General features: G+C 51.8%; 1 long non-coding RNA gene across 2 annotated transcripts in view; it reads left to right on the top strand.

Moving 5' to 3' along the window:
• LOC127029007 (uncharacterized) overlaps positions 1-9,944 on the top strand; it is a 15,183-nt gene extending 5,239 nt beyond the window's left edge. Inside the window, exons 1-3 of one of the 2 annotated variants that reach the window (XR_007768111.1) lie at positions 2,604-2,709; positions 3,709-3,823; positions 9,685-9,944. This is a non-coding gene — a long non-coding RNA (uncharacterized LOC127029007). Of the gene's footprint in view, positions 1-2,603; positions 2,710-3,708; positions 3,824-9,684 lie in introns of those variants that run through there. The other variant, XR_007768112.1, reaches the window with a different exon arrangement.
• Positions 9,945-19,927: the final 9,983 nt, after the last annotated feature.

Here is a 19,927-nt window from a genome sequence, read left to right as displayed (position 1 = left end):
CACCTCTCGGGATTTATTTTCAAGTCACTTGTGCTTCTGAATTGGTCTGAAAATGTTGGGGACCGTGGGGTCCCCAGGAGAGCAACAGGGGTCAGTTCAGGATAAGCCCAGCCTCAGGGTGCTACCACAAGTCCTCCAAAAAGAACCTCTTGTGTCACGAGACCATTTCTGGCCAACTTTCAGAGAGGTTTTCGTGTCTGCCAGGTAGGCAGGCCAGATTTAATTACTGTGGAAAGTAAAGAGCTCAGAAACGCGTGACTTAAGTGATTCTGGAATTCACGCTAGGCGGGATTCAATCCAGCCTTTTAAATGCACAGAATGTCTACCTGCCCTTGGCACCTGCCACATCTGCAGTCCGTTCCACAGCTCAACTGCATGAGGTGTGAAGAACCACGTCCCTTTGTTTCTTTTCTATCTGCCAACTGATCATTTCCTTTAAAGCTCGCTGTTCCTTGCATTATGAGGTGCAAACTGTAATTCCTTCTTCTCCTCGTCTTCACTCATGATACCATAGATCTATTTCAAACTGCCTCTGAATTCTCCTTCCGTAACACCTCAACTGCCTTTCCTTTGCTTCATTTCAAGCCCATTCCTCCTTGTCCTGAACACGGTGCACGGGGAGAAGTCAATTCCCTTTTTCTTTGCAGCATCCTTTTAGATATTTAAAGGCCCTTACACAGCTCTCTTCCTGCCTTCTCTTCCTGACCTTAACAAACAACTCCATTCACCTTATGATTAATCCTTCTTCAGAGACCAGTGTTTTGCAAAACCCTGATTCTTCTTAGTCGTAGTCTCCAGATGCCGTGTATCTTTCCTGAACGGTGATCCTCAGAAACGGACACTGTGTCAGCGGAGAAATAACAGGAGATGCCAGCATGACTCTGGGAGTGGTTTTCCATCAGCCGTCAGTAATTTGATCGAGACTAACCTCCATTAGCCTGCTTACAGGACATCAGGTGAGAGGGCGTGGAGGCTTTCTGGAGTCCACATCCAGGTACCTGCCCTTGACAAGGTGTTACGCTGTCAGAGAAGGGAACTGATTTGTTGCTCCTTTCACACAGTCCCCTCTTTGTTGTCATTTTTTGTTGTGATTGCCTGAATACACGTGAACTGTTGGATAATTTCTTTCTTTGAGTATTTTTGTGGGTGGGAATGGAAATTTAACTCACTGCTGAAAATAAAGTGATTTCATGTGTAAATGAAATTAATGAATTTTCAATTGGATGTAGTTTTTCTTTGCTCCTCCTCCCTCTTTTTATCAATTCTTCACCATCCTGCTGTGACAAACCATATTGCTCTGGGGACACGGTTGAACCGCATGGGGCCAGTGGGGCTGGTGCACGTTCTTGGACCACAGACACACTTTCCTTTTCAGAAACCAGCCTGATTGCATTCAGCACGAGCATTTGTTTTCATGATTCCTGCAGCTTTTGTTGTGCCTGTCCTCGTCTGTGTTTAGCGAGGGCCACAGTTACCAAACGGGGGTCCTCTCCCTTGGTGGTGGTCAGGCAAGAAACAAATGCCTGACCTCAGAGACGGTCATTCGTACGTCAGATGACCTCACAGTTGAGTGCCCGGCCTCACTGCTGTCCTCAGAAGGCACCTCCAGCAGTCGGGAGGAGGGGAGAGAGGTGGCTGGTGCATTTCCTGTCTTCCCGCTGGGATGCTGATGCCCTAAACCCTCTGCCACGGAGCCAGACCTGCATCTCTCTCTCAGGCGGCTGCAAGTTTTAACCAGCCCCACCCAGCTCTTCCAGGTACAATAGCCTCGGTTTTAGCGAGATTCAGCACAAGTTACCGTTGCGCCCTCAAAAGAAGAGAACACCCATGGTTTCCACTTTGTTGTACGTCCTTTCCCAGGTTGGCAGAAGCCCTCCTGGCCACACTTCCCTACCAACCCGTGCCTGTTGTAACTACTAGCCAAACTGCCATAAAGTTACCCCGTTAAATTCAGCCCTGAGGAAAGGCCGTGCTCTTTGCGGCAACCCCTCGGACAGCTGGGGTTTGCTCCCGGGTTTTCCTCTGGGCTGTTCTACACTCGGCACTGCCAAAGGACACGTCTGTGGGGTGAAAGATCAAAAGCTGGGAAATACCAGAATGCGGAAACTTTACAGAGGTGTTTCTGGAGGAACTGAAGATCCAGTTCTGCAAGAAGCTGAAGCAAACCCTGCACGTCAGGGGGAGGGTTTTAAGTAGTATTTAAGTAGGTGAGGGGCTGTCGGGGCTGGGTGGGGCTGCGCAGGGATTCCCTGCACTGGGCTTGCCTTCCCTGCCCGTCCCATCCCTGCCTTGCCCTGCCCTGTCAGGCTTTGCCCCCGGGGCCGGTCCCTGGGGCAGGCTCTGCCTTGGTCGCCGCTTTCTCTCCCCTCTCCCTGCTCCTACCGGAGCTGCAGATGGGCGCTGCCTGGTGGGAAGCCCAGCCGGGCTGCTCTCGCCTCTGGCCGGGGCTGCTGCCGCCCCCCTTCCCCGGGGCTCCCTCCCCTCCCCTCCCCTCCCCTGCCCTCCCCTCTCCCCGGTGGCGGGCGCACGCGCGGCTTCGGGAAGCTTCGGGCGGTAACGGCCGGCGCGAGAGGAGGGGGGGCGTTGAAGGCAACGGCCGCCGCCGCGGGGCGCTGCGTGTGGAGCTGCCGGCGGGCCGGAGCGGCGCAGCCCTGAGGAGGAGGGCGTTTTCGGGGAGGACGGCCAGGGGAGCGGAGACATTGCCCCGAGGTATTGGCGAGGGGAGAAAGCCGCTTTCCTCCGGGAAGCAGGTGGCGGGCAGCCTGCCTAGAGGTCCGGAGCCGGTGCCCGGCCCTGCCGTGAGGAGCCGGTGCTGCAGCAGGCACCGAGTGTGCTCCAGGCTGTGGAACATGGGTGTCACACTGCGTGTTTGAAGCCGGAGGTCCCAGCAGTTCAGAGGCTGAGCACTGGAGTCGGAGGCTGGGGACCTCAGGTGCTGCCTCTTTCCACCTCAACAGAGATCATTAAAACGCGCCCCCCCCATCCCCCCCCCCCCATCCCCCCCCCCCGCCTTGGCATTGGGAAGCTAATAGAGTTGGTTATGGTTGTAGTATTGCCACAAGGGGCAGGTAAGAAGGTTCATAAATGCAAGCACGCTCAAAACCTTTCCTTCAGACAGAATTATTTGCGTGGAACAAACGAAGCCTGGCCCAGGCACTGAGCTACAGCTGGGGGGGTGGGGGGGCAGAAAGCGGCCAAGGGCTTTGTGCTCGGGGAGCTCCAGTCGTCCTGTGCTGGACGTGGGGAGAAGGGTCCTGGCTTGGGAAATACGTACGTCTACATATCTATGTATGGGAAATATGAAGTCCGGTCAGGTACATCACCCCTGAGCCAAGCAGGAGCTGCCTGAGCAGGCTTCATGCTGGCGCTGCCCAGCTTTGCGGTGCTTGACTGAAAAGGTGGAGTGCTCTTTTTCAGAGCAGTGTTGCAAATGTGCCTTTGCTGGTGGTGTGAGTGCCTGTTGCTCTTCCATCCCTGCTGCTCACGAGGGGAGGAGGGGACTTGCTTTCAGAGAGGCCCCCTGCCCTCATGCTTGTGAAAGTCTTGTCGAGTCTAGTCTAAAGTGCGCTGGCTTGCACATTGCTTTCCCTGCTGAGTACCCACTTGCAGAATTGGCTGCATTCTGGTGTTTGGCAGCCCCAAAATGAGTCTCTCTGCTTTTATTGTTCTTCTGTGTCGCAGTGTAGTAATGCTGCTTGTCTCTTGCAGCATCTTCTGACAAGCTTGAAACTAAGTTGAGGAGACTAGAGCGGACTGGTGACCAAGTCGGCTTCTCTGCGATCCACAGCGGGGACCCGTTCTTAGATGACTTTCAGGCTTGATGGTAAGAGACTCAAGTTGCAAAGAAAGAGTATTCTGGAGGTGAAAAGTTGAACGGAAGCAAAACGTGGTAGAAACGAGTACCTCGCTTAGTTGGCACCTAGTCCAGATTTCACAAGCTAGTGTAGCAGTAGCTTGTGTTCACGCTTAGTGATGGTGCAGGATGCTTTGACCTGACTGAAAGCCAAGTGTAGCCTGTGCTCCCTTCTCCTAGCTTTTCCTATATAGGCATCCTCCAAGTACCGGTACCTCCACCTTCTGTCTGTCTGTCTGTCTGTCTGACAGGTCTCTTTGCACCCAGCCGCACGAAATGGGGCCATTTAGCAGCAGCACCTCGGATTATTGTAGAATAGCCTTTGCTTTGAAATGCATTACTTCTTGCTAGGAAGTGGGAAACGGCCAAGGCCAAAATACCTTCCACTTGACGCATTTTATAAAAATTCATCTTTGTTCTTAGATCAGCCTCTTCTGTCCGAGGCTTACTGCATTCCTGAAGGGCAGTCTCCTTGGTTCCTTCCTCTCTGCCTTCCCAAGGTGAATTCACTTGGTAGGGGGGAGGGATTCCCCTTTCTGCTTGGTACATACAGTGTCCTGTCTGGTGCTTGTGGTAGCATCTTGCATTTGGGAACAGCAAGCGAGGAACATTTGTTCCCTGTGGGGAGGCCAGTAGCAAGGTTTGCAGTTGTTGTGGACCCTCGCAGAGCAATATCGCACCCGAGTCATCCTGAGATAGCTGTCCCGGGTAAACATGCTTTCCCTTTGCTGTAGGTGGCGCTCTGTGCTTGAAGCGTAGTCCTACTCGCCGTTATATTTAAATGGGCATGTTTTTGTGAATGCTGTTTCTATCAAAGCACTGATACTTTATAAGTCTGTAAACATTGATATCTGTATGTAGATTTCTATAAAATATATGCAAAGACTTTTCTATTTAGCCGGAAGGGGGATGTCTCTGTATCAGATACTGCGCAAGAGTCTGACCAGTTCATTGAGTTCCTGGGTGCCCTCCACAACAGAATGAAAGCCAGTTTAGCTGAATGTGATTCCTTTTTCCTCCTGGGGGAGAGAAAGGGAGGGGGAGGAACTTGAGCTGAACATGGCCAGCTTTCCCCAGGAGGAGCTGTCCTGTGTCTTCTCACGTGCCTGCCAGCCCTGTGCTTTCTAGAACTGTTTTACTTGCCCCTAACTGGCCTCAGATGGCTTCGGATGGGAAGACCTAGCCTTTAAACTTAGCCTTCCTTTCTGTTACCTGTCTGAAATGGCTTTAGTGTGCCCCAGGCTTGGCATGCTTGAGCTCTGTAGAAGTGATGGAAGGTAAGGGTTGCTGTCTCCAGCAGCTCCCCTGATGGCCTAGGAGCAAGTGTAGTGCTCTGCAAGCACTTTTGTAGAGCTCTTAACATAAGCAGTGGCCAGTGATGAACTGGGAGAATACTGGAGTGAAAGGAGAAATCTCTGGGGATTCGCAGAATGGGGTAGGGCAGGCGAGTCCTCCCGATGCCATCGGGTCGGATTTCCTGCTCAGAGCAGGTCCAGTCAGATCATGTTGCTCCAGGCTGTGTCCAGTCACGTTTGGGGTATCTCCAAGGATGGAGATTCAGCATCATCCCTAGGCAACTTGTTCCAGTGCTTGGTCGCCCTCGTGGTGAGCAAGTTTCTTTGTCTTGAGTCAGAATCTGCAACTTGTCTGTTGCCCCTTGTCTGTCCAGTGTGCCCCTCAAGAAGAGTCTGGCTTTGTTTCCTCCAGTGAGGGAGAGAAGTAGGAGTGAGAAGTGAGGCAAACAGCCCCCCAAAACACAGACCCACCCCCCACACCCACCCCCCTGCCCGCGTACCCCCACCCCATGTAGCATCTTCTCTAGCTTTTCCCCTGTCCTTTGCCAGTAGGTTCCCTTCCTGTTGAACAGTGGCTTGCATGTCCCTTAGCCTTCCTTCTGCTTCCGGTAGCCTTCCAGAAGCCCTTCTTGTTGTCCTTCATCTCTTCCTAGTTTGCCTCCAGCTACGCTGTGGCTTTCCAAAATCCGTCCCTGCGTGCTTGCGCAATGTGTCTCTGTTCCTCCCGGGTATCCCATCTCTGCCTGCGCCTTGGGTGTTCTTCCTTTTTTGCATTTGACCTGGGTCAGGAGTTTCCTGTCCATCAGTGCTGGCCTTCTGCTACTTGGGATCAACTCTGTGTTTTGGCACGGACCCTTCTGGTGTCTGGGGAGGTGGAGGCTGTTGTCCTTGAAGTTCAAGCAGTTGCCCCGGGCCCCTTTGCCCTCCCGGCCAGTCTCCCGTTGGCTCCTGCCTAGAAGCTCTTCAGGAAGCGGCAGTCTGCTCTGCTGAAGTCCAGCATTGTGATTGTGCTGTTTTGCTCACTTCCCTCAGGTTTTTAAATTCTACAGCTGAATGGTGGCTGCAGCCAAGCGTGCCCTTGACCTTTGCATCCTTGGTCAGTTTTTTCCTTGTCTGTGGACAAGGAGTCCAGCGGAGGGTAGAGACTGGTGCCCCGTCATTCTGCTTTCCCACGTGGGGTGTGAGACGATGTTGCTCCAAGGCTGCTGTCCCCTGGACACCTCCTCGCTGCCCCCTGCCCGCTGCCTGCAGAGTCTGAGAAGCCCGTGCTGGTGTATGTGGTTGCAGGCCTTCCTCGTTGGATTAGCCAACCTGCTAGCAGAGACTCTCTTGCCCGCTCAGTCAAGGAGGCCCTGTCCCTGGGCCAGCAGTCCTTGTTCCTTGTGTTCCTCAGGGAAGGGTCCTGTGGTCATAGCAGCCAAAGCCCTGACTGTGCCACCAGCCCGATGGTGCTAAACAGCAGGATGTGTTCGCTCCTATTTGAGCCTTCCTGAGGAGACCACTGCCAGGGCCCCGGGCTCTTCCCCTGGGTGGTGCTTGATGTGATGGGGAGGAGGGCCTGATGAGCCTCATCAGCCTCCCTGGAGCATCGTGGACGTGAGCAGGCAGCGAGCTGCAAGCCACTGGAGACTTCAGGTGAGGTTGGCAAAAGGGTGCCTCTAGCTAGCTGCAAGAGGGGGGCTCTGATAACTGCCAGCCTCCTGGCAGCCTTGCCTCGCCTCACCCTTCTGCCTGTGCTCTACAAAGAGGACCTTGCCTGTGTACAGGCAGGAGCACCCCACCTTCCCCTGCCTTTCGGGGTCTGTTGTACAGATGAGCAGTGTATGTTCTAAGCCTATATTCCACATACAGGCAGAAGAGCCCCGTCCTTACTACCCGTGTGCACCAAGTCTTTGCTCTGCAAAGAGAAAATCCTCACCTCCCCAGTTTGTGTGCTTCTATCGGCAGAGTGTGCCTGATGTACAGAGAGACCCCCCGCTTCAGCCCCCAGCCTCCCCAGATTTCACATGGGGGTGGGTGGAAAAGCCCTGCCTCACCTGGCCCGTCTCTGCTCTGTAACCAGCCTACATTCTGCGTCCTGACAGGAAGGTGGTGTGCGGTGCTCTCCATATCTGTTCTCCATACAGCCATTTTATAGTCTGTATGGTGAGAGAAAGGTGTTGCCCCACCTCACCCTTCTGTTGTTTTCTGTTCTCTGTACAGCCAGTGTACCCCGTATAAGCAGACCAAAAAGGCCTGCCTTGGTGCTATCTTGGTGCTATGACTCGATGGAAGAGACCTGCTTTGCCTGCATACAGTCTATCTACAGATGAAATATAGTCTATATCCAGAGACAAAAGCCTCACTGTCTCTTTTCTGATAGGCAGAGTATATCCTGGTATACGCTACATACTGAGAAAGCAAGCCTGGCTTTGCCTGTCTGTGTGTAGTCTTGAGGAAGACAGTATGTAGTCTGTATAGGGACAGAAAAGCTTCCCCTTGTTGTTGGCGTGTTGTGTGTACGCAGATGGTAGATCCTAGCTGTAGAGGTAGGTGAGGCACTGCTTTTCTATGGATGTGTTTTATATTTAGCCCGTATATTCTCTGTGCAGACAGAAAAGCCTCTTGTCACCTTGCCTGCCTTTATTCCGCGTATGCATAGGCTGTATTCTAAAGAAAAGACTGAAAAGCCTTCCTCTCCTATTGCATATATTCTACAGAGGTAAACCAAATCCTCTCTTCAGCCCTGTGTGTATTTGGTAGCTAGGATCTCTTGCGTGTACAGACAGAAAAGCATGACTGGTCTTCTCTAGTCTTCTATGGGAAGAGGCTATCTTCTCTAAGCAGAGAAGACCTGCCTCATCTCTTTGTATCTACTCTACATACAGATAGTACATATTCTCTATAATGGCAATACGTGAGCTCTGTACAGACAGAAAAACCATGCCTTGCCTCTCTTTCTGTGTAAGCCTGCGTGTAAAGTATGTGTATCCATGTGCATGTGTTCCAAGTCAGGACAGCATACGCACCACACCCAGAGAGAAATGCCCTTTCTCCCTTGGCCTTGACAATGTCTGTGTTCCACGTAGAGACGGTACCTATTCAACATAAAGACATCGACATTCATATTCAGCATAAAGACGTAAAGCGTAACTTCCCCTCACCTGTCTGTCCGTTTTGTGTAGTACATGTGCAATTGACAAATTGTATGTCTATTCTGTATGTGCTATGTATGTGTTCTGTGTAGCGAGTGCATCTACGGAGAGAAAACGGTGGTTGTGCATCCTGTGCCCGTATACTTTTTTATGCGTAGATAATGTATGTTCTGACTACAGAGAGAAAAAAACCCTCAGCGAGATGAGATCAGCTGAGGCTTCTCTTCCTGGCGATAGATTCTATAGCGTCTGTGGATGTTCTGTATAGACGGTGCGTGGGGGTGTGTGTATCTATATTCTCGAAAGACATATCTTGACATGTATCTCTATATGTCTATCCGTATCTATTCTGCTTATACTTGCTGCATGTTTTCTGTATATATTATATGCCTAGAAAGATATCTAGATGGTGTCCTAGCTGTCTATATTTTATATCCGGACAGAAATTGCCTCCCTCGGGCAATGCAGGACTTGTTCTGTCGGTAGAATATACACAACGTACAGATAATATAAATGAAATGAAGAAAGCTTCAGCTAAGCAAGGTGAGGCTTTTTTGTTTCCATGTAAAGTACATACTCTCTTGTTGATGCCCTGTTCACAGCTGCAGAAACCTCAGCCAGACTCTTTGGAGTGTAGACAGTAAACGTACTGTCGAGTTCTATTCAACATACAGATGGAAAGCGGGGACATAGTCGAAACCCTTTTGTCTGTCCTCCACGTCTCTGCTGTGTGTCTTCTAGCTTCAGCCTGGGGAGCTCAGCTGAGTCTTCTGTGCTGCCACAGATGTGGACTTTGTGCTGCTTTTGTATCTCTTGGGTAGCGGGTGAACAGCGAGGGCGAGGTGAGAGTGAGCAGAGGAGCAGAGGAGTGGCTCCCGGGTGAAACGGGAGCTCTCCAGGTGGTCATTTGAAGGGACTGAGGGGAATGTTTTGGGGGCCACCTCGTATCTCAGCCAGAAAGGGCCTTCTGTGAGTTGCAGGTTTCTTCAATGGCAGAGAAATGGGTTGTGCCCCTGCGCAGGTGCCACCTGTGAAGGATGAAAGCTCTCCAGGAAGCATTAAGAGGAGTTGACTGCAGAGCTGACTAATCCCTGTGCAATAAATAGCAGGGGTCTGGGAAGAGGTGGAGCATTTGTGTCCCCATGAGGTGTACTCTGGCTACACGCAGGCAGCATTTCTGTTGTGGGAATGTGCAGCGTGGTTGTTTGGCACAGGAAGACGAGGGAGAAATGAGGGATTTCCCAGGAAGCCCTAGGAGATGATGAAATGGGATGCATTCAAGGACTTTCACAGGACTTGCTAGGAATGAGTGTCTCTAGGAGATTGACGGGAATGTTGTACGGTTGTTGGCTAGGAATTTGCGAACGGCAATAAAACTAACTATTCCGCTGCTGTTTTCTAGGATTGCCCACAATCTAGGATTGCCCATGTTTTGAAGCGTGTGAGGAGCGCATCACCGTACGGCCTTGGAGGAGTGCTTCGCTGCCTGGTTCTTTTGGAGCACTTCATCGTTTGGCTTTTCCAGAGTGTTTCATTGTGTGGCTTTTCTTTGGAGTGCCAAAATGCCCGGTGTAGCGAACTGGGAGTGTAGCGGAGTGCATCACCGCGTCGCCCTGGAGGAGTGCATCAGCATTTGGTATTTTGGGAGCTGTTTGCTGTTTGTTTTTTTGGGAGCTCTCCATCCCAGCCCTTTTTTGGAGCCTTCTGGGCCTCGGTTGTTTGGAACTCTCTACCCCAGGATTTTTGGGAGCACTCCAGCCTGGAGATTTTTTAGATCTCTCCACCGTGTTTTTTTTTCGGAGCACTTCACTGTTTGGATATTTTGGAGCTCTCCAGCGCGGGGTTTTTTGGGAGCTCTCCACCGTGGGGTTTTTTGGGAGCTCTCCACCCCGGGGCTCTTTGGAGCACTTCACCATTTTGATTTTGAGAGCCCTTTCAGGTTTGGTTTTTTTGTCTGGAATTCTACAACATCTGGCGTTTTTGGAGTGCTTCACTGCACCGCCCTGCTGGAGTGCTTCACCGCCACCCGGCCGGAGTGCTTCACCGCGTGGCCCTGGAGGAGTGCATCAGCATTTAGCTTTGTGGGAGCCGTTCACCATTTGGTTTTTTGGAGCTCTCGACCGCGGGGCTTTTTTGGAGCCTTCCATCGCCTGGGTTTTTTGGAGCACTGTACCCTGGAGCTGTTTGGGAGCGCTCCACGCCTATGCTTTTTCGGACCTCTCCACCCTGGGGCTTTTTCAAAGCGTTTGACCAGTTGGGTATTTTGAGAGCTTCACCCCGGTGCTTTTTTGGAGGTCTCCAGCCCAGAGATTTTTAGGGCTGCTTCCCCCTGGGGGGTTTTGTCAGCTCTCCACCTGGGTGCTTTTTTGGAGGTCTGCAGCCTGGGGCTTTTTGGAGAGCTTCACCATATTATTTTTTTGAGGGAGACCTTGGAGGCCTTGCGGCCTTGGAGGACTGCATGACTGCATGTCCCTTGAGGAGCGGATCAGCATCTGGCTTTTTGGGAGCCGTCACTGTTTGTTTTTTTGGGAGCTCTTCACCCCAGGGCATTTTTGGAGCATTCTCTCAAGTGAGCTTTTGGGGAGGTGTCTACCCTCGGGCTTTTGGGGGGCTGTCCACCCCGGGGCTTTTTGGGAGCTCTCCACCCAAGGGCTTTTTGGAGCGCTTCACCATTTTGATTTTTGAGAGCCCTCTAAGATTTGATTTTCTTATCTGGAATTCTACAATGCCTGGCACTTTTGGAGTGCTTAACCGCCTGGCCCCGGAGGAGTTCTTCACCATCCTACTCCAGAGGAGTCCTTCATCGCGCCGCCCTGGAGGAGTGCATCAACTACCCACCTTGGAGGAGTGCATCACCTGGCAGAGCTCGCGGATTACATCAGGGTTTGTTTTTTTGGGAGCTGTTCACCACTTTTTTCTTTTTCGTACCTCTCCACCTGAGAGCTTTTTGAGAGCTCTCCACCTTAGGGCTTTTTGAAGCACTTCATCTTTTTTTTTTTTTTTTTTTTTTTTTTAGGAGCCCTGCAGGATTGTTTTTTCCCTGGAATTCTACCACAGCTGGAATGTTTGGATTGTTCACTGCGCGTCCTCGGAGGAATGCTTCCTCACGCTGCCCAGGAGGAGTGCGTCACTGCGCGAGCTTGGAGGTGTGCTCACGCACAGCCTTGGAGGAGTCCTTCTCCGCTCAGCCTTTGAGGAGTGCATCAACTACCCACCTTGGAGGAGTGCATCACCTGGCAGAGCTCGTGGATTACATCAGGGTTTGTTTTTTTGGGAGCTGTTCACCTCTTTTTTTCTTTTTGTACCTCTCCGGCATGGGTTTTTTTGGGAGCAGTCCCCTGTGGGACACTTTTGGAGCTCTCCACAGTGGTGCTTTTTGGAAGCTCTCCGCCCTGGGGCTTTTTAAGGGCTCTCCACCTTAGGGCTTTTTGAAGCGCTTCACCATTTTTCTTTTTGGCGAGCGCTGAGAGGATCGATTTCTTTCTGGAAGTCTACAACACGTGGATTTTTTGGATTACTTCAGCGCGGTGCCCCGAGGAGTACTTCACCACGTTGCCCCGGAGGAGTGCTTCACTGCACAGCCTTGGAGGAGTCCTTCTCCGCTCAGCCTTTGAGGAGTGCATCAACTACCCACCTTGGAGGAGTGCATCACCTGGCAGAGCTCGTGGATTACATCAGGGTTTGTTTTTTTGGGAGCTGTTCAGCACTTTTTTTTTTTCGTACCTCTCCAGCATGGGTTTTTTTGGGAGCTGTGCACCCTGGGAATCTTTTGGAGCTCTCCACAGTGGTGCTTTCTGGAAGCTCTCCACCCTGTGGCTTTTTAAGAGCTCTCCACCTTCGGGCTTTTTGAGAGCTCTCCCCATTTTCCTTTTTTGGAGCCCTTGCGGGATTGTTTTTTTCCTGGAATTCTACCGCCGCTGGAATGTTTGGATTACTCACTGCGCGTCCTGGGAGGAGTGCTTCCTTACGCTGCCCCGGAGGAGTGCTTCAGCGCACAGCCTTGGAGGAGTCCTTCTCCGCTCAGCCTTTGAGGAGTGCATCAACTACCCACCTTGGAGGAGTGCATCACCTGGCAGAGCTCGCGGATTACATCAGGGTTTGTTTTTTTGGGAGCTGTTCACCACTTTTTCTTTTTCGTACCTCTCCACCTGAGAGCTTTTTGAGAGCTCTCCACTTAGGGCTTTTTGAAGCACTTCATCTTTTTTTTTTTTTTTTTTTTTTTTTAGGAGCCCTTGCAGGATTGTTTTTTCCCTGGAATTCTACCACAGCTGGAATGTTTGGATTGTTCACTGCGCGTCCTCGGAGGAATGCTTCCTCACGCTGCCCAGGAGGAGTGCGTCACTGCGCGAGCTTGGAGGTGTGCTTCAGCGCACAGCCTTGGAGGAGTCCTTCTCCGCTCAGCCTTTGAGGAGTGCATCAACTACCCACCTTGGAGGAGTGCATCACCTGGCAGAGCTCGCGGATTACATCAGGGTTTGTTTTTTTGGGAGCTGTTCACCTCTTTTTTTCTTTTTGTACCTCTCCGGCATGGGTTTTTTTGGGAGCAGTCCCCTGTGGGACACTTTTGGAGCTCTCCACAGTGGTGCTTTTTGGAAGCTCTCCGCCCTGGGGCTTTTGAAGGGCTCTCCACCTGAGGGCTTTTTGAAGCGCTTCACCATTTTTCTTTTTGGCGAGCGCTGAGAGGATCGATTTCTTTCTGGAAGTCTACACCACGTGGATTTTTTGGATTACTTCAGCGCGGTGCCCCGAGGAGTACTTCACCACGTTGCCCCGGAGGAGTGCTTCAGCGCACAGCCTTGGAGGAGTCCTTCTCCGCTCAGCCTTTGAGGAGTGCATCAACTACCCACCTTGGAGGAGTGCATCACCTGGCAGAGCTCGTGGATTACATCAGGGTTTGTTTTTTTGGGAGCTGTTCAGCACTTTTTTTTTTCGTACCTCTCCAGCTGGGTTTTTTGGGAGCTGTCACCCGGGAATCTTTTGGAGCTCTCCACATGGTGCTTTCTGGAAGCTCTCCACCTGTGGCTTTTTAAGAGCTCTCCACTTGGGCTTTTTGAAGCTTCCCATTTTTTTTTTGGAGCCCTTGCGGATTGTTTTTTTCCTGGAATTCTACCACAGCTGGAATGTTTGGATTACTCACTGCGCGTCCTCGGAGGAGTGCTTCCTCACGCTGCCCCGGAGGAGTGCTTCAGCGCACAGCCTTGGAGGAGTCCTTCTCCGCTCAGCCTTTGAGGAGTGCATCAACTACCCACCTTGGAGGAGTGCATCACCTGGCAGAGCTCGCGGATTACATCAGGGTTTGTTTTTTGGGAGCTGTTCACCTCTTTTTTTCTTTTTGTACCTCTCCGGCATGGGTTTTTTTGGGAGCAGTCCCCTGTGGGACACTTTTGGAGCTCTCCACAGTGGTGCTTTTTGGAAGCTCTCCGCCCTGGGGCTTTTTAAGGGCTCTCCACCTGAGGGCTTTTTGAAGCGCTTCACCATTTTTCTTTTTGGCGAGCGCTGAGAGGATCGATTTCTTTCTGGAAGTCTACAACACTGGATTTTTTGGATTACTTCAGCGCGGTGCCCCCGAGGAGTACTTCACCACGTTGCCCCGGAGGAGTGCTTCACTGCACAGCCTTGGAGGAGTCCTTCTCCGCTCAGCCTTTGAGGAGTGCATCAACTACCCACCTTGGAGGAGTGCATCACCTGGCAGAGCTCGTGGAGTACATCCGGGTTTTTTTTTTTGGCAGGTGTTCAGCACTGTTTTTTTCGTACCTCTCCAGCATGGGTTTTTTTGGGAGCTGTGCACCCGGGAATCTTTTGGAGCTCTCCACACTGGTGCTTTCTGGAAGCTCTCCACCCTGTGGCTTTTTAAGAGCTCTCCACCTTCGGGCTTTTTGAGAGCTCTCCCCATTTTCCTTTTTTGGAGCCCTTGCGGGATTGTTTTTTTCCTGGAATTCTACCGCCGCTGGAATGTTTGGATTACTCACTGCGCGTCCTGGAGGAGTGCTTCCTTACGCTGCCCCGGAGGAGTGCTTCAGCGCACAGCCTTGGAGGAGTCCTTCTCCGCTCAGCCTTTGAGGAGTGCATCAACTACCCACCTTGGAGGAGTGCATCACCTGGCAGAGCTCGCGGATTACATCAGGGTTTGTTTTTTTGGGAGCTGTTCACCACTTTTTCTTTTTCGTACCTCTCCACCTGAGAGCTTTTTTGAGAGCTCTCCACCTTAGGGCTTTTTGAAGCTCTTCGTCTTTTTTTTTTTTTTTTCTTTTTTTTTTTGGAGCCCTGCAGGATTGTTTTTTCCTGGAATTCTACCACAGCTGGAATGTTTGGATTACTTCACTGCGGTCCTCGGAGGAATGCTTCCTCACGCTTGCCCCGGAGGAGTGCTTCACGCACAGCCTTGGAGGAGTCCTTCTCCGCTCAGCCTTTGAGGAGTGCATCAACTACCCACCTTGGAGGAGTGCATCACCTGGCAGAGCTCGTGGATTACATCAGGGTTTGTTTTTTGGGAGCTGTTCACCACTTTTTTTTTTTTTTGTACCTCTCCGCATGGGTTTTTTGGGAGCAGTCCCCTGTGGGACACTTTTGGAGCTCTCCACAGTGGTGCTTTCTGGAAGCTCTCCACCCTGTGGCTTTTTAAGAGCTCTCCACCTTCGGGCTTTTTGAGAGCTCTCCCCATTTTCTTTTTTGGAGCCCTTGCGGGATTGTTTTTTTCCTGGAATTCTACCGCCGCTGGAATGTTTGGATTACTCACTGCGCGTCCTGGAGGAGTGCTTCCTACGCTGCCCCGGAGGAGTGCTTCAGCGCACAGCCTTGGAGGAGTCCTTCTCCGCTCAGCCTTTGAGGAGTGCATCAACTACCCACCTTGGAGGAGTGCATCACCTGGCAGAGCTCGTGGATTACATCAGGGTTTGGTTTTTTGGGAGCTGTTCACCTCTTTTTTTCTTTTTGTACCTCTCCGGCATGGGTTTTTTTGGGAGCAGTCCCCTGTGGGACACTTTTGGAGCTCTCCACAGTGGTGCTTTTTGGAAGCTCTCCGCCCTGGGCTTTTTAAGGGCTCTCCACCTTAGGGCTTTTTGAAGCGCTTCACCATTTTTCTTTTTGGCGAGCGCTGAGAGGATCGATTTCTTTCTGGAAGTCTACACACGTGGATTTTTTGGATTACTTCAGCGCGGTGCCCCGAGGAGTACTTCACCACGTTGCCCCGGAGGAGTGCTTCACGCACAGCCTTGGAGGAGTCCTTCTCCGCTCAGCCTTTGAGGAGTGCATCAACTACCCACCTTGGAGGAGTGCATCACCTGGCAGAGCTCGTGGATTACATCAGGGTTTGGTTTTTTGGGAGCTGTTCACCTCTTTTTTTCTTTTTGTACCTCTCCGGCATGGGTTTTTTTGGGAGCAGTCCCCTGTGGGACACTTTTGGAGCTCTCCACAGTGGTGCTTTTTGGAAGCTCTCCGCCCTGGGGCTTTTGAAGGGCTCTCCACCTGAGGGCTTTTTGAAGCGCTTCACCATTTTTCTTTTTGGCGAGCGCTGAGAGGATCGATTTCTTTCTGGAAGTCTACAACACTGGATTTTTTGGATTACTTCAGCGCGGTGCCCCGAGGAGTACTTCACCACGTTGCCCCGGAGGAGTGCTTCAGCGCACAGCCTTGAAGGAGTCCTTCTCCGCTCAGCCTTTGAGGAGTGCATCAACTACCCACCTTGGAGGAGTGCATCACCTGGCAGAGCTCGTGGAGTACATCGGGTTTTTTTTTTTGGCAGGTGTTCAGCACTGTTTTTTTCGTACCTCTCCAGCATGGGTTTTTTTGGGAGCTGTGCACCCGGGAATCTTTTGGAGCTCTCCACACTGGTGCTTTCTGGAAGCTCTCCACCCTGTGGCTTTTTAAGAGCTCTCCACCTTCGGGCTTTTTGAGAGCTCTCCCCATTTTCCTTTTTTGGAGCCCTTGCGGGATTGTTTTTTTCCTGGAATTCTACCGCCGCTGGAATGTTTGGATTACTCACTGCGCGTCCTGGAGGAGTGCTTCCTTACGCTGCCCCGGAGGAGTGCTTCAGCGCACAGCCTTGGAGGAGTCCTTCTCCGCTCAGCCTTTGAGGAGTGCATCAACTACCCACCTTGGAGGAGTGCATCACCTGGCAGAGCTCGCGGATTACATCAGGGTTTGTTTTTTTGGGAGCTGTTCACCTCTTTTTTTCTTTTTGTACCTCTCCGGCATGGGTTTTTTTGGGAGCAGTCCCCTGTGGGACACTTTTGGAGCTCTCCACAGTGGTGCTTTTTGGAAGCTCTCCGCCCTGGGGCTTTTGAAGGGCTCTCCACCTGAGGGCTTTTTGAAGCGCTTCACCATTTTTCTTTTTGGCGAGCGCTGAGAGGATCGATTTCTTTCTGGAAGTCTACACACCTGGATTTTTTGGATTACTTCAGCGCGGTGCCCCGAGGAGTACTTCACCACGTTGCCCCGGAGGAGTGCTTCAGCGCACAGCCTTGGAGGAGTCCTTCTCCGCTCAGCCTTTGAGGAGTGCATCAACTACCCACCTTGGAGGAGTTCATCACCTGGCAGAGCTCGTGGAGTACATCCGGGTTTTTTTTTTTGGCAGGTGTTCAGCACTGTTTTTTTCGTACCTCTCCAGCATGGGTTTTTTTGGGAGCTGTGCACCCCGGGAATCTTTTGGAGCTCTCCACACTGGTGCTTTCTGGAAGCTCTCCACCCTGTGGCTTTTTAAGAGCTCTCCACCTTCGGGCTTTTTGAGAGCTCTCCCCATTTTCCTTTTTTGGAGCCCTTGCGGGATTGTTTTTTTCCTGGAATTCTACCGCCGCTGGAATGTTTGGATTACTCACTGCGCGTCCTGGGAGGAGTGCTTCCTTACGCTGCCCCGGAGGAGTGCTTCAGCGCACAGCCTTGGAGGAGTCCTTCTCCGCTCAGCCTTTGAGGAGTGCATCAACTACCCACCTTGGAGGAGTGCATCACCTGGCAGAGCTCGCGGATTACATCAGGGTTTGTTTTTTTGGGAGCTGTTCACCACTTTTTTCTTTTTGTACCTCTCCACGCTGAGAGCTTTTTTGAGAGCTCTCCACCTTGGGCTTTTTGAAGCTCTTCGTGGCTTTTTTTTTTTTTTTTGAGCTTTTTTTTTTTTGGAGCCCTGCAGGATTGTTTTTTTCTGGAATTCTACCCACGCTGGAATTTTGGATTACTTCACTGCGCGTCCTCGGAGGAGTGCTTCCTCACGCTGCCCGGAGGAGTGCTTCAGCGCACAGCCTTGGAGGAGTCCTTCTCCGCTCAGCCTTTGAGGAGTGCATCAACTACCCACCTTGGAGGAGTGCATCACCTGGCAGAGCTCGCGGATTACATCAGGGTTTGGTTTTTTGGGAGCTGTTCACCACTTTTTTTCTTTTTGTACCTCTGCAGCATGGGCTTTTTGGGAGCAGTCCCCTGTGGGACACTTTTGGAGCTCTCCACAGTGGTGCTTTCTGGAAGCTCTCCACCCTGTGGCTTTTTAAGAGCTCTCCACCTTCGGGCTTTTTGAGAGCTCTCCCCATTTTCCTTTTTTGGAGCCCTTGCGGGATTGTTTTTTTCCTGGAATTCTACCGCCGCTGGAATGTTTGGATTACTCACTGCGCGTCCTGGGAGGAGTGCTTCCTTACGCTGCCCCGGAGGAGTGCTTCAGCGCACAGCCTTGGAGGAGTCCTTCTCCGCTCAGCCTTTGAGGAGTGCATCAACTACCCACCTTGGAGGAGTGCATCACCTGGCAGAGCTCGTGGATTACATCAGGGTTTGTTTTTTTGGGAGCTGTTCACCTCTTTTTTTCTTTTTGTACCTCTCCGCATGGGTTTTTTTGGGAGCAGTCCCCTGTGGGACACTTTTGGAGCTCTCCACAGTGGTGCTTTTTGGAAGCTCTCCGCCCTGGGCTTTTTAAGGCTCTCCACCTTGGGCTTTTTGAGCGCTTCACCATTTTTCTTTTTGGAGCGCTGAGGGATTGATTTTTTCTGGAAGTCTACCACGCTGGATGTTTGGATTACTTCAGCGCGTGCCTCCGAGGAGTGCTTCACTCACGTCTGCCCCGGAGGAGTGCTTCACCGCACAGCCTTGGAGGAGTCCTTCTCCGCTCAGCCTTTGAGGAGTGCATCAACTACCCACCTTGGAGGAGTGCATCACCTGGCAGAGCTCGTGGATTACATCAGGGTTTGGTTTTTTGGGAGCTGTTCACCTCTTTTTTTCTTTTTGTACCTCTCCGGCATGGGTTTTTTTGGGAGCAGTCCCCTGTGGGACACTTTTGGAGCTCTCCACAGTGGTGCTTTTTGGAAGCTCTCCGCCCTGGGGCTTTTGAAGGCTCTCCACCTGAGGGCTTTTTGAAGCGCTTCACCATTTTTCTTTTTGGCGAGCGCTGAGAGGATCGATTTCTTTCTGGAAGTCTACACCACCTGGATTTTTTGGATTACTTCAGCGCGGTGCCCCGAGGAGTACTTCACCACGTTGCCCCGGAGGAGTGCTTCAGCGCACAGCCTTGGAGGAGTCCTTCTCCGCTCAGCCTTTGAGGAGTGCATCAACTACCCACCTTGGAGGAGTGCATCACCTGGCAGAGCTCGTGGATTACATCGGGTTTGTTTTTTTGGGAGCTGTTCAGCACTGTTTTTTTTCGTACCTCTCCAGCATGGGTTTTTTTGGGAGCTGTGCACCCGGGAATCTTTTGGAGCTCTCCACACTGGTGCTTTCTGGAAGCTCTCCACCCTGTGGCTTTTTAAGAGCTCTCCACCTTCGGGCTTTTTGAGAGCTCTCCCCATTTTCCTTTTTTGGAGCCCTTGCGGGATTGTTTTTTTCCTGGAATTCTACCGCGCTGGAATGTTTGGATTACTCACTGCGCGTCCTGGGAGGAGTGCTTCCTTACGCTGCCCGGAGGAGTGCTTCAGCGCACAGCCTTGGAGGAGTCCTTCTCCGCTCAGCCTTTGAGGAGTGCATCAACTACCCACCTTGGAGGAGTGCATCACCTGGCAGAGCTCGTGGATTACATCAGGGTTTGTTTTTTTGGGAGCTGTTCACCTCTTTTTTTCTTTTTGTACCTCTCCGGCATGGGTTTTTTTGGGAGCAGTCCCCTGTGGGACACTTTTGGAGCTCTCCACAGTGGTGCTTTTTGGAAGCTCTCCGCCCTGGGGCTTTTGAAGGGCTCTCCACCTGAGGGCTTTTTGAAGCGCTTCACCATTTTTCTTTTTGGCGAGCGCTGAGAGGATCGATTTCTTTCTGGAAGTCTACAACACCTGGATTTTTTGGATTACTTCAGCGCGGTGCCCCCGAGGAGTACTTCACCACGTTGCCCGGAGGAGTGCTTCAGCGCACAGCCTTGGAGGAGTCCTTCTCCGCTCAGCCTTTGAGGAGTGCATCAACTACCCACCTTGGAGGAGTGCATCACCTGGCAGAGCTCGTGGATTACATCCGGGTTTTTTTTTTTGGCAGGTGTTCAGCACTGGTTTTTTTCGTACCTCTCCAGCATGGGTTTTTTTGGGAGCTGTGCACCCCGGGAATCTTTTGGAGCTCTCCACACTGGTGCTTTCTGGAAGCTCTCCACCCTGTGGCTTTTTAAGAGCTCTCCACCTTCGGGCTTTTGGAGAGCTCTCCCCATTTTCCTTTTTTGGAGCCCTTGCGGGATTGTTTTTTTCCTGGAATTCTACCGCCGCTGG

Source organism: Gymnogyps californianus, unplaced genomic scaffold (genome assembly GCF_018139145.2).
Source record: "Gymnogyps californianus isolate 813 unplaced genomic scaffold, ASM1813914v2 HiC_scaffold_59, whole genome shotgun sequence".
In the NCBI taxonomy this organism is placed as follows: Eukaryota; Metazoa; Chordata; class Aves; order Accipitriformes; family Cathartidae; genus Gymnogyps; species Gymnogyps californianus.
This window is presented reverse-complemented; position numbering and strand designations above follow the sequence as displayed.